Genomic DNA, 15,659 nt, shown 5'->3' on the forward strand with positions numbered 1-15,659 from the left:
CACCTTCTGTGAAAAAATGAAGTGAATCACAACTACCGTTTAATTTTTATGAGTCCTTTTGCTGCGATATCCAATTTCATTATTTGTCCACGAGATACCATGTATTTTGAATGAGAGCACACAATGCACGATAAAGGCACCAGCTCTGAAACTGACTTTCACTTAAGTAAGGTTGATTTTTGCATTATTTTTTTTTCTGTTCAAACAAAATTTCTTGCATTATTTTAAGTCCTTCATACCTCACTCGACTCCAACTTTAATTCCAATATGTCCAACTTACGTGATATTTTGTAATTCACTAAACTTCAATTTTGCGTGCATTTCATTTCGACATTTGAAAAACCCGCCTACAAATTTATATGGTTTTGAAAGAGAATAAACATCTTTAAAGTAAAGGTAAAATGAAAACAACAAATAATGTTTCTTTTACTTAAACAAGACTAAGGGTACTAACACTTTGGGTGCTCCATTTTATTTCAATGCCTTAAAGGTTAAGAAAATGGCAGTTGTTCCAAATCTTCCTTACTCAGAGTGAGCTGATATTCAAATTTTAGATGTCTCTTGGACAAACATTAAAATTGGGTATCGCTATAAAACGGTAAATGCTAATTCCATAATTTTTTCACACAAGGTCACTAATAGATATATCATTTATAAAATGTTTTAAAACCTAAAAGTTTCAACTCGGTTCTTAAATTAAAATGGATTTTTTTCTCTATTGCACTTGTTTTGACTCACCCTGTATTATTTATGACATTAAGAGACGGCCTCGGTAAATTTTGAGGAATCGTATATTTTAAGCTTCAATGTGCAGTATTTCAAATATCATTGATTTTCGTTTAATTTAAATCACTTATTTTGAAAGCTCAAACAGTCAAATGGCAAGGATAGGTCTGCAATCATGCGTATCCTGTATAGCCATTAGCCCAGAATATATCTAGAAAAAAAATGTGCCATTTTAATAAAACAAAATAACTGGCAAGCATTAACACAGGCACATTTCTTGCTGTGTCTCATGCATGCGAAGTTATGAATAATGCATTTGGGTGTGTTTTGGGCGTAGGTCTTATAGTAAACGTCTATTGTCGGGTACGATCGAGTGTAAAAATTGTCACACAAATATTATTTCAAATAACACGAGCATAAAAAAATGTTTGGTTGTCCTCGAACGAACAAGCGAATTTGAAAATCGGTGAAAAGGGTGAACGCCGAGTTTATTTTCTTAATTAGACCAAAGCGTTTATCCTTTCAGGACGTTTGTATTATGATTTATGTTAAAGAGTACGAGTGGAATACGTAGTGGTAAATAAATAATTAAAGAGTTCAACACTACACTATTTTGTCGCTAGGTCAACTAGCTTCTTCAGCAGATGGTGACGCTGTGGCGTCTTCAGCAAATGGTTACGCTGTGATGATGATGATAATTATATCTTGTCTATAATCGGGATAGTCCTTTTTGATAGTCATCATGCAATATCTGCTGAAACAAAACGTTCAAGGTGAGCGAAATAATAGGTTAGCAACTATTTTAAACTGTTGCGATTTGGTAGTTCACAGCATCTTGCGAATGGTAGTGAGCTTTTGCAAAAATTGCATTGATCATTTCATCGCGAGTGTGTAGAAGAATTCAAATATTACATTTATGTTGTAAAGAGGGCTGAAACAACAACACTTGTGTAAAACGTACAAACTCATTCACAACAATAAATCAAGCAAGTTTTCAAACTATATGATTTGTAGAATGAACTTTTGCAAAACATCAAGGTGTTATTTTTCAGTAATATATTGATTTAGATAATGAAAATCGGGTTGTTTTTTGGCTGCTTCGACCAACAATACCTCGCTTACCCTTAATTATGCTATACAGGCTAAGTTTCACACTTCTGAAACAGGTTGCAAACAGGTTGCGCGTTGGAAGATAGAAGTTATAAAAGATTTATTATTAGAATTATTGTTAAAATTATTATCATGATTATTAGATATCCATATTTGGTTTTAAAATAGCTTATTTTCTTTATAATGACTTCTGAAAAATTCCAACCGATTGAACCTACCCCTAAATAAGTGGTGGGGACAACCAAATTTCTATCTAGGTCAACTGCAATACACAGTATATGTACACAGGCCTATACCGTACTTTATCATGTCATATTTTACTGTCTAGTCACCAATAGTCTGATGTGTAATATTATATATATATATGTACATGTGGCAGAAACTGCATGTGTTTTTGTCTATAGAGCCCTTTTTTGCTTGATTTCAATCAAACAATAACTATTCAACGAAGCATTGACAAATCAGGGTCACGGCCATGGATCAACAAGTTAAGAACACCCAAAAGATTTAAAAAACAAAACTTGGTGTTCCCACTGTGTTAAGGTTAATGGCTAGCCAAACATGATGATTGTTTCTAATTGATACAAATATTATTGCTATTGATATATACACGCGTCAATATTATGGTTAAGAAACAAAAATGATCAAGACGCTGAAAAGAAAAGATTTTAGATTTTAATTAATAGGTTGCGGGTCAGTACACTGACCAACGGTCATTTGCACAATACACCCGATCGCAGGACCCTGTTTAATCACACTCATTTAAATAAACATTTGTTTGAAATCTAGGATGGCAATTCGAATTTGAAATCTTGCAATTAGGTACTATTATTATGCATTTATTTTCAGGAAGCATATTATATGATTTGTTATTAATATCTATTACAAGGCCACAGCATGTACCGATTTGACGTTATCTGTTTCATAATGTACATAGCAAAGTCAAAAAAGCAAAAAAAAAAAAATGTAAGAATAATGTGAAATATGTTGCACATGGTTACGATTGCATATGTGGTCGGTGGATTTTTACAGGCATACGTTGGACAGACAGACAGTCTTTTCATAAAATCAGTTTATGAGGTTTTGTTCCATTAATGTCAGAAACACAATAAAAATAATCTAATTTTATATCTACTCTTCTGCGCGATAATAATTTAATATAATAGCTCAGCAGCCTTGTATCGTGGCATGCATCGAATAAGGAGTCTAATTTCATGTTGAATTGTCTCTCGACCCAAGGATTGATAACAGCAACATAATGTTGACAAGTAATCATTTTTCGTTTTTCTTTTATTGAACGAAAGGTTACCATGGTTTAAAAAGCTATCTCTATGCCGACATTTGAAAAATTGAGTTGAGTCATTTCAGTTTTGAGGTCGAGTGACTCGTTAAACGTCTGGTACCTTGCGTATTAATATTAAACAGATTTGATGATATTCATAAAAGCGTGAACCACTGAACCCACATGAACAAAATGATGAAGAAAATATTTGTTTTTGTAGAAACAAACAAACCCAAAAAAGAATAGCAGCAGTAAAAACAAAACATGACGGCAATTATATTAGCACTACATGTATTCGTAGGCCTACTGACTATTTTCAGACCGCCAATTTTTCATCAAATATGCACACTCTTCATAAAATGTTACGACTCCCATACTTTTTTGTTCATATCGCGTTCATTTATTAGTTTTAATTTGAACATCAGCTGTAGGGACAGATATAAGACCAGGGATAGGCCTACATGGTTACTGGTGCGATAGAATGCATGACCTTATTGTATTATTCTTCAGCGTAATGGAAAGCATTGTCTGATTTTATTTTGCTGTAAAAATGACCCAGTTCCACTGTATAAACAGAAAATATAATAAACCGTTTTAACAACAAATATTTTGAATGAATAGAGCTACGCCTAGAAATAAAAATGTGCAACTAGTCTAACAATAACAACAGCAGCGGCAAAATAACAACAACAGCATATACAAAAATACAAGAAAAATATCCGCTTAGGGCTTATACAGGTTGTGTCAAAAATATTCTTAAAAATTCCTGGAATGGAGTGTCTAGATGCTAGATTAAATACACACAAAAGTAAAATTGTGTATTTTCCCTTTTTCTATAGTATGTTAAAATAAAAAAATAAAAAATTAAGGCTAAACACGTGTTTTATTTTGTGATTTTCTCTAAAATATTTACACCAAATCTGTATTAATATATTTAGATTTAGATTTCCCCAAGTCGATTTTGACCCGTTTGTTTGCTGAACCATATATTTTGTTCTAAGTCCCCGATTGAAGTCAAATCAAGTTTATATTACCCTGGATATTCCTGTTTATGGTACAGTTTTAAAATTATAAAATACCGCAAAGGTTTCACCGTTTTCTAAAATTATTCTGCCTGTATAGTATCGCTCAATCGAAGCTGATGTTGTGGACTAAACCAGTCAAGTTAAATATTATCGTTCAATACTGTTTAGATCTGAGACAAATCTATCGTTTTACTGAATAATGGTCTGATTTCCAGATGCATTACCATGAAAATAAATGCATGCATATAGTAAATTTATAATATTAGTGTAATGACTACACGAGTCCCGTTAAATCACGTTGATTGCTCTGTATAATGGTAAAAAGACATTAGTTAATAGCAATAGGAAGATGCCATAATCGTTACGGTATACTTATATATACCTCGATGCATAATCAGCTTGATGACTGAGTTCAGAAGTACTAAATTAGAGATAGGCCTATTAATGATATTTTAATATTGACCCATTTTAATATCATGGCACGAGTTCTACAGAACACGAAAACCCTCTTAGATACGTCAAATTACGCTAATTGCTTTACATAATGATGAAAACCCATTAGTAAATGGCTTGTTTTTTTAATTATAATTAAAATAAAACGCAGCATCAAAAAGAAAACAAAGTAGGATGAAAATATAACAAACAAATAAGTCAAGGTGTGTCTATTATCACTCCGTAAATTATGCTATCTTCAGAAGATAGCAGTCAAGGTCTGTCTATCCGTAAATATGCTATCTTCAGAAGATAGTAGTCAACATGTGTCTATTATTACTCCATAAATATGCTATCTTCAGAAGATAACAGTCAGGGTGTGACTAATATAAATCCGTAAACAGCTATCTTCAGAAGATAGCAGTCAAGGTGTGTCTATCACTCCGTAGATATGCTATCTTCAGAAGATAGCAGTCAAGGTGTGTCTCATATCAATCCGTAAACATGCTATCTTCAGAAGATAGCAGTCAAGGTGTGTCTCATATCAATCCGTAAACATGCTATCTTCAGAAGATAGCAGCCAAGGTGTGTCTAATATCAATCCGTAAACATGCTATCTTCAGAAGATAGCAGTCAAGGTGTGTCAAATATCAATCCGTAAACATGCTATCTTCAGAAGATAACAGTCAAGGTGTGTCTATCACTCCGTAGATATGCTATCTTCAGATGATAGCAGTCAAGGTGTGTCAAATATCAATCCGAAAAAAAACATGCTTATCTTCACAAGATCATGAGCAGTCAAGGTGTGTCTCATATCAATCCGTAAACATGTTATCTTCAGGAGATAGCAGTTAAGGTGTGAGTGGGGTGTGGGGGTGTGGGGGTGGGGGCGTGTGTGTGTGTGTCTATTATCACTCCGTAGTTATGCTATCATCAGATGATAGCAGTCAAGGTTTGTCTCATATCAATCCGTAAATATGCTATCTTCAGAAGATAGCAGTCAAGGTGTGTCTATTATCACTCCGTAAATATGCTATCTTCAGATGATAGCAGTCAAGGTGTGTCTAATATCAATTCGTAAACATGCTATCTTCAGAAGATAGCAGTCAAGATGTGTCTAATATCACTCCGTAAACTCTTCAGAAGATAGAAGTCAACGTGTGTCTATTATTACTCCATATATATGCTATCTTCGGAAGATAGCAGTCAAGGTGTATCTATTATCAATCAATCCATCAATCCGCAAACATGCTATCTTCAGAAGATAGCAGTCAAGGTGTGTCTCATATCATCCGCAAATATGCTATCTTCAGAAGATAGCAGTCAAGGTGTGTCTATCACTCCGTAGATATGCTATCTTCAGATGATAGTAGTCAAGGTGTGTCAAATATTAATCCGTAAACATGCTTATCTTCAGAAGATAGCAGTCAAGGTGTGTCTATCACTCCGTAGATATGCTATCTTCAGAAGATAACAGTCAAGGTGTGACTAATATAAATCCGTAAACATGCTATCTTCAGAAGATAGCAGTCAAGGTGTGTCTAATATCAATCCGTAAACATGCTATCTTCAGAAGATAGCAGTCAAGGTGTGTCTATTATCACTCCGTAAATATGATATCTTCAGATGATAGCAGTCAAGGTGTGTCTAATATCAATTCGTAAACATGCTATCTTCAGAAGATAGCAGTCAAGGTATGTCTAATATCACTCCGTAAACACTTCAGAAGATAGAAGTCAACGTGTGTCTATTATTACTCCATATATATGCTATCTTCAGAAAATAGCAGTCAAGGTGTGTCTCATATCATCCACAAATATGCTATCTTCAGAAGATAGCAGTCAAGGTGTGTCTATCACTCCGTAGATAATATAGATATGCTATCTTCAGATGATAGCAGTCAAGGTGTGTCTCATATTAATCCGTAAATATGCTATCTTCAGATGATAGCAGTCAAGGTGTGTCAAATATTAATCCGTAAACATGCTTATCTTCAGAAGATAGCAGTCAAGGTGTGTCTATCACATTGGTAGATATGCTATCTTCAGAAGATAACAGTCAAGGTGTGACTAATATCAATCCGTAAATATGCTATCTTCAGAAGATAGCAGTCAAGGTGTGTCTATTATCACTCCGTAAACATGCTATCTTCAGAAGATAGCAGTCAAGGTGTGTCTAATATCAATCCGTAAATATGCTATCTTCAGAAGATAGCAGTCAAGGTGTGTCTATCACTCCGTAGATATGCTATCTTCAGATGATAGCAGTCAAGGTGTGTCTCATATTAATCCGTAAATATGCTATCTTCAGATGATAGCAGTCAAGGTGTGTCAAATATTAATCCGTAAACATGCTTATCTTCAGAAGATAGCAGTCAATGTGTGTCTATCACTCGGTAGATATGCTATCTTCGGAAGATAACAGTCAAGGTGTGACTAATATCAATCCGTAAATATGCTATCTTCAGAAGATAGCAGTCAAGGTGTGTCTATTATCATTCCGTAAACATGCTATCTTCTGAAGATAGCAGTCAAGGTGTGTCTATTATCACTCCGTAAATATGCTATCTTCAGAAGATAGAAGTCAACGTGTGTCTATTATTACTCCATATATATGCTATCTTCAGAAGATAGCAGTCAAGGTGTGTCTATCACTCCGTAGATATGCTATCTTCAGAAGATAGCAGTCAAGGTGTGTCTAATATTAATTCGTAAACATGCTATCTTCAGAAGATAGCAGTCAAGGTGTGTCTAATATCAATCCGTAAATATGCTATATTCAGAAGATAGCAGTCAAGGTGTGTCTAATATCAATCCGTAAACATGCTATCTTCAGAAGATAGCAGTCAAGGTGTGTCTAATATCAATCCGTAAACACGCTATCTTCATAAGATAGCAGTCAAGGTATGTCTCATATCAATCCGTAGATATGCTATCTTCAGAAGATAGCAGTCAAGGTGTGTCTATTATCACTCCGTAAACATGCTATCTTGAGATGATAGCAGTCAAGGTGTGTCTAATATCGACCCGTAAACATGCTATCTTCAGAAGATAGCAGTCAAGGTGTGTCTAATATCAATCCGTAAAGATGCTATCTTCAGAAGATAGCAGTCAAGGTGTGTATTATATCAATCCGTAGATATGCTATCTTCAGAAGATAGCAGTCAAGGTGTGTCTCATATCAATCCATAAATATGCTATCTTCAGAAGATAGCAGTCAAGGTGTGTATTATATCAATCCGTAGATATGCTATCTTCAGAAGATAGCAGTCAAGGTGTGTCTCATATCAATCCATAAATATGCTATCTTCAGAAGATAGCAGTCAAGGTGTGTCTCATATCAATCCGTAAATATGCTATCTTCAGAAGATAGCAGTCAAGGTGTGTATTATATCAATCCGTAGATATGCTATCTTCAGAAGATAGCAGTCAAGGTGTGTATTATATCAATCCGTAGATATGCTATCTTCAGAAGATAGCAGTCAAGGTGTGTCTCATATCAATCCATAAATATGCTATCTTCAGAAGATAGCAGTCAAGGTGTGTATTATATCAATCCGTAGATATGCTATCTTCAGAAGATAGCAGTCAAGGTGTGTATTATATCAATCCATAAATATGCTATCTTCAGAAGATAGCAGTCAAGGTGTGTATTATATCAATCCATAAATATGCTATCTTCAGAAGATAGCAGTCAAGGTGTGTATTATATCAATCCATAAATATGCTATCTTCAGAAGATAGCAGTCAAGGTGTGTATTATATCAATCCATAAATATGCTATCTTCAGAAGATAGCAGTCAAGGTGTGTATTATATCAATCCATAAATATGCTATCTTCAGAAGATAGCAGTCAAGGTTTGTCTATTATCACTCCGTAAACATGTTATCTTCATTCAGAAGATAGCAGTCATGGTGTGTCCAATATCACTCGTAAACATGTAATGTAATGTAATGTTGCACTTACCTTGTTTCACTAAATTTTTAAAGCATAGCACATAGCTTTATTGTGATATGTTTGAGAGATAAATTTTTCTTCTTTAGGCCTAATCAGAACGCGGTAACGGTGCTCATTATACCTCGATACGTAAATGAGCTGGATAACTGAATTCACAATCATCATGATTATATATTAAATTCGAGATAGGCATATTATTAACTGATATTTTAATAGTGACCAGTAATAATAATATCTATTTTTAGATATATACGGCAATGTGTTTAGGGCAACCCTATGGGATGTAGAGTGTATGGGGTGACTGTAGGGGGCCTACACCCAAACTATAAATTTAACTGATACTGATCAAGGTGATCTTTTTCTGATGTTTGATGAATTCGTGTGAACACATTACACAGTTCCGCAAGCGCTTTCATATAGAGTTCCATCGTTATATTATTACAAAAGTCAACCAATTGTATTCTTGGTTTAAATTTGTACATGATGGTCAAACAGATGGTAAAAATATTCTGAGGGCAGAAATTATTAGAAAGCTGTTTTGTCAAAGGTCATCTCCGTTTTATCATGTTTATATAAATTGATAGTAATATATATTTCGTATATCATTTTACTTGCATGCATCATACTTGTTTGAGTAAATTCTGAAAGCGTTCTAATTTAGAAATGTCAACAAACCTCATGAAAATCTAATTGAGGTGAAATCATCTTATACGGTATTATGCATGGCTTTCACTCATGAGTTAATGATTATCTAAAGCATGTCGCAACTGTAAGGAAAATGGCCAAAGTCCATGTATTGATACTTGATAGATGGATATAATTAGCACTCAAACTGATTACAGTGGTATAGTATTATGATAACCATGGTAACATGCCATTTTACATGATATACGGCATGACATTGACCTAGCAACAATTAAAAAAAAAATATGGTGTTAATAAATTAATAATTTTAAAATATCACCATGAAATAAAGCATATGTGTATACATAACATATTTATATGTCCGGAATGTTGTTACCATATCATTATTAACACCGGCAAAAAAATTGTAATAAAGTGAACAATTGATCCTGGTATTGGTATCTAACGAGGCGAGTGGCGTTTCTTAGTTATGGGATAACAATATTGTATTGCAGGAAGGTTAAAGAGGAATAATTAATTAATAGATATTAAAGTTGCTTGTTAATTAATGTGGATGGCAATTTCATTTCTGATGTTGTGTTTGTTTTTGTTTTTCAGAGAAGATGGTGCATAATGTTGAAATAAAATTGACTATACCCATGAAGATTGTGCGATTGCGGTTACAGAACAATCCTAGTAATGCTGGCTATCTTGAAATTTTATTTCTCCAACTTGTTGAATGATATACCAAAGTATTCGTTTGATCACAAGGATTTCAACATTTCAAAAATGTATAGTGTGTGCTATCTACGACCTATCGTTAAAGAGTTATTCTACAAAAACCCTGGTCGAAATTGCATATTTTTGGCAAAAGTGGTGGTAAATTGTTTGTGTAGCTAAATGGACAGAAAAAAAATACTTTTGCATATCTATACATTGTACTGTGTTAATCTATAGTAAGATTGATGGTAAAAAGGTCATTGGTAGACCATAGGTCTTGCTATTGGTCGATATGATGGAATATGTTTACCAGTCTGCCGCCTGGACAACCAATTCTTTAGAAATGCTTAGTCGCGCTAAAAGTCGATCGATACATGTAAAAATCAGCACAATTCAGAGATACACCTTTTTGCTATGAAATTAATTTTCTCGGTCAAATATAAAGCAATATTTTTTTTTTTCTTCAGTAATGTCAGTTAAAAACTTGGTGCTTGAATATACATTTTTTAAAATCCTGGTGTTAAAATTAAGCATCAAATTGTGTCTTTTAGTGTGATATTTTTGATTTTTATAGGCCTTGAATTCGCCTGCGAGCTTTTTACGGAATTCATGTTTTAGCGTCTCAAACTAACATAGTTTGCTAAAGAAAGATATTTCCCACCTCTGTAAAGCACATCGTGTGGGTCTATATGTTATAGTTTTGTCAGAATTTCCGTTTTGTTTTACCCTTTTTCCATTTATGCTCCGAAAATGTCAAACTAAGTAAAAGTAGGCAATGGTGAGTACTTTTATCTCGAGAGCAACCAGCTGAAATAGTCGATATTTCCTTTGTTGTTATCCAGGTCAATTTTTCATTGAAAGCAAATTGCCCGACCAGCGATTAAATCCCCAATTGGGTGTTATGGTTAAACATGATCAGTAGGAGCGCTATAGGTCTGGGAATTTCTTTGCTATATTGAAGTTCTGGCAACACTATAGCCATGCCGGTATTCCTATTAAACCCAGGGATATCGATCCAAAATGCTAGTACTAGCCTTTAGATTTCACGTGTTGATTTAGAAATTTTTTCAGCCGACAGTGAAAGATGGTGAAATCAAAACGGAAATTCTGACAAAACTATGATATATAGCTCACGGTGATGTGCTTTAGAAAGTTGGGGAAAATCCTTCATTAGCGAACTATATTACTTTGAAAAGCTAAAAGGTTGATCCAAGAAAAAGCTCGCGGGCCGAGCTGAAGCCTATAAAAATCGAATATCTTACACTAAATGACTGAATTTCAGGCCTAAGTTTAACACCAGGATTTTAAAAAAAATCAGTATCAAGCATTATAGTTTTTCCAGCCATTTACTGAAAAAATGAAAATTATTGCTTTTCATTTGGCTGAGAAAACAATTTTTACACTGAAAAGGTGTAACTCAAAATTTTGCTCATTTCAACACCAATTTCGATCGTTTGTATTGCCTCATTAAATGACTGAGTGAGCCTTGCAGAACAAAAGAATCGGTTGTGCAGGTAGCTGACTGTTACATGCATGCTTGCGCGTTTATTCGAGTTTGATATCGGAACTATTATGTAACAAGCACTTTTATAAAATATCAATATTCGATCAAATGAAAAATTCAATATGAATTATCTTGTAGCAAGAAAAACCCTTTTGCATGTTTTGTGGTTATGATATCAGTTACATAATATACTTTGACGCATCAGTTTTAATAAAACTCAACTGTCTTCAAAGAAAAGAAATGTCATGGTGGCAAAATGTGATCTACTCAGACATGAACCTTACAGGGCTCAAAATTCAAAATTGCTTAAATTTTGTTTAAAGTCACACCAACATATTCCTCTATTCGCTGTGTTTCAGAATCAATGGGTAAAAAATGTTCAGCTTCAGGTTTTCCTGAAAATTGTCTCAAATTGTTGTTTTTGATAACAATTCAAATAGGCCCCTAAATAATGCTTTGCTTTATCTAATACTTTGCATATTTAATTTCTTTCTCCGATTAAGTTTTAAAGCAAAATAATGGTCAATCCTTCATGTAATTATTATGTGCAAGCTAATCCTAAACATAAGCCTAATCCTAAAAATAACCCTAATCCTAAACCTAAACTAACCCTAATCCCAACTCTAACCCTGACCCTAAAATTCAAGGAATAACCAAAAAATTTGAATGAATTCAAGTTAATGTGAAGTCATGATGTCAATTTGTTTCCAGCCCCAGGCACAATTCATTACCATTCTTGTCCGGGACAAAAAAAATCAAATTGTGTCGGTCCATAATTATACTGCAAGCCGCTAATCGCGACAATGTCCTTTTGAAAAATCATAAAGTAGATGTTCCTGTATATAGTCCATTAAAGAAATCAAATAGGTTTTATTATATCTTTTTAGTTGTGAACACATACATGAAGTTCAACGACCCCGTAATTAATCCAACCATACGGCATGTTCAGAAGCTTTCAGAACTTCAAATACAATTCAGCGATTGATGAAATAAAAGAGAATTAATCCACCTTTTGTGCCTGAAAATAAAAACCAACCAAGTTCAAGTTGGGATAAAGTACGAATAATGTTTTAAATTTTTTCTTTCCGATGTGAGAAACTGCAAATTAAGCCTCAATCTTGTTGTTATTCCGCGTCTTATTAGAATAATATTTCATTGTTTGATATTAACATGATTAATAAAATGAATGGAAAATTCACATGATAAAGGGAACCCCTGTTTTTATGACCCTAGTCAACTATATTATGAAGTTGAACAAAGAGCTAAAGGTTCACCATCTCCACACTTCGATAATAAAATCAGTAAAAACGTGAAGTTGAATTAAATGAGCTTAAATATAACAACATTCTACAGTAATTTTACTCTCGGTATGTGGAATTGAAATGACATCACCCTCAGTGATTTGTGTAAAACTTTTGTCAGCTCGAATCAAATTGCAGAAGTTAGAAAATTGGCATAGCGTCACCATGATCACAGGCTTGATATAACTCGCGGAATAACATTGGTGTTCATCAAAATACACCTTTACCTTGTGGAAATCGGGGACGAATATATTCTTTGTTAACCAATATTCGTTAGAATATAAAAATAACCTGAAATAGATTAAATAACGAATACTTGTTGAAAGTACACCGAATAAATAAATAAATAAATAAATAAATAAAGGAACCGGCCCTTAAAATTGTACACGTAGTATACATGTACACTATAATGCAAGTATATTATTATGGTTCGATATGGCCTAGTCCTGAATAATGAAAAATATCGATATGTATTGGGAATTGGTGAAGGGGGTAAAACAAGGTATGGTAACCGGACTGCATGGCTTCTGTACACATTTACGTTGACATCCAAAATAAAATACCACGTTTATAGATCAATTATTTCTATCTGTCTGTCTTACCATTTCAATGGATCAAATGCTCATCACCATGATCACGCATCTAATCAGTGGCGGTGCCAGGATTTTTTCGGGGCAAAATCATTTTGTGCAAAACTGCAGCAAAAAGTAGCCATTTTCGTACTGAGGGCAACCGGGGGACAAGCGTTCTGACTGGGAGGGGGATTCCACCACTGTATCTAATGTAGCCTATAAATTGATTGTCAAGTTTGTATTTTTCAGTAAAAAGTGTGGATAATTAGATATGTGAGCTCGCATCACCACATATAATTAATATGACACTCATAAACTTACCTTTTCAGCCAGACGTTATGACACCAATATTTGTGCCAGGTATTTGTGTAAATTTATTGTTGAACAATAATTACATAAAAATAGAACATATCTTTTTGTCACCTATTTCGGTGTAATCATGCATACTTACTTCATACTTTGATATAAATTGTCTCATATTATAGAAATTATTTGGGTTTAGATTAATTCATGTTCATCTCGGTATAATTAAAGCATAATTAAGCATAACCATTACCCAACATGCAAGGAATCAAAAATGAATCTGTTATTGTTTATAGTTTACTGCATGTTATTTTGTAATTATGCTCAAAGCATTTTGCTCTGAATCATTTTGCGATGATTGTCTTTAAATAGTCAGTGACATTATAATTATCTAAAATATCTGCAAAGACCTGAACGTTTCTTCAAATTGTATGCTATAGATTGGATGCCCACTACATTAGGTTAATGTAATGACATTAAAGATATTTTTAAATAGCCTCAAGTCATATCAATAATTGAAATGTTTTGGCATGAAGGAAAACTCGTAGCAACAGGTCCTTTTGTCTTTTATGTATGCATACGCATGAAATCACAAATTAATCAACACAGCATTCATATTCGTTTTGTATATTGTATCATTGTTAAGCACACGACACACATATCCAGGGTAAACAAAAACAATGCTTTTGGATGATTTAAATGTAAATCTACTCGCAGCGGTTGCTATGGAAAAGGAAATCGAAATTAAGGAGGAAATATTTTTAAGGTAACCATCGAACTTATCAAAAGCATGCTGAATTGAGTAATGCCTGTTTTGTTTTTTGTTTTTTTTGTGGGGGGGGGGCGGGTGACAGTGTGTGGGGTGGGGTGTTTGTGGGGGGGTGTTGTTTTTTATTGTTTTACTATACACTCTCAGAAAAAAAAGGTACTACTTAGAACCTTTTTTTTGTCCTGTATTTAGAACCCTAAGCAGTAATAAGGTTCTAAAAAGAACCTTAAAAGGTTCTATAAAGAACCTTAAATATTTAAATAGGCCTGGGGACATTCTAATTCATTCATTCAGGGACTCATCACCAAGTTAATAAAAGTAAAACGTAGTGTTAACCCTTTTTGGTACTAAAAAATCATTTTCTTGGATAAAAAACCTTTTTTTCTGTTCTACGAAGAACCCTTTGAGGGTTCTTTCTTTAAGATTCCTTAAAGGTTCTTCAAGCTTAAGGTTCTACAAAGAACCCTTTTCTTGGCTACAGAACCTTTTTTGGTTCTACAAAGAACCCCATTGGGTTTCAATTGGGTTCTCTGTAGAACCAAAACTGGTTCTGTAGCCAAGAAAAGGGTTCTTTGTAGAACCTTGAGCTTGAAGAACCCTTAAGGAATCTTAAAGAAAGAACCCTTAAATGGTTCTTCGTAGAACAGAAAAAAAAGTTTTTTATCCAAGAAAATGATTTTTTTAGTACAAAAGGGGTTAACACTATGTTTTACTTTTCTTAACTTTGTAATGAGTCCCTGAATGAATGAATTAGAATGTCCCCAGGCCTATTTAAACCTTGAAGGTTCTTTATAGAACCTTTTAAGGTTCTTTTTAGAACCTTATTACTGCTTAGGGTTCTACATACAGGACAAAAAAAGGTTCTACGTAGCACCTTTTTTTCTGAGAGTGTACCCTTGAAGATTGTGCGCTCTTTGCGGTTGCAGAGCATCAGACAGTAGGGCCTACACTGATACTACAAGAATACTAGAATCCCCTTTTTGAAAAAATAGACATGAGAAAACAAAGAAACAAACAAATAAACTCCGTTTAAACGATTGCAAACACTCATTGCAACGTCGAAGTTATCTCGAAGTACTAGTATGCCTATATACCTTTGAGATTTTGATACATGATATGCTGACTTTATATAATTAGCTTAAACCAGACGGGCGTTTTGTTTGTTTGTTACATGAATAAACTTCATTTTACATTAATGTATAGACTAACTGATGTGCAACCAAGTGCAATATTTGACATGATTTGATACATGTGTTGAAATGTTATGTACAGTCGTATGATGAGTCAAAGCCACTACTCGGTATATTGAAATGGTATGTTTCCTTCGATCATTG

This window comes from Amphiura filiformis, chromosome 1 (genome assembly GCF_039555335.1).
Source record: "Amphiura filiformis chromosome 1, Afil_fr2py, whole genome shotgun sequence".
In the NCBI taxonomy this organism is placed as follows: domain Eukaryota; kingdom Metazoa; phylum Echinodermata; class Ophiuroidea; order Amphilepidida; family Amphiuridae; genus Amphiura; species Amphiura filiformis.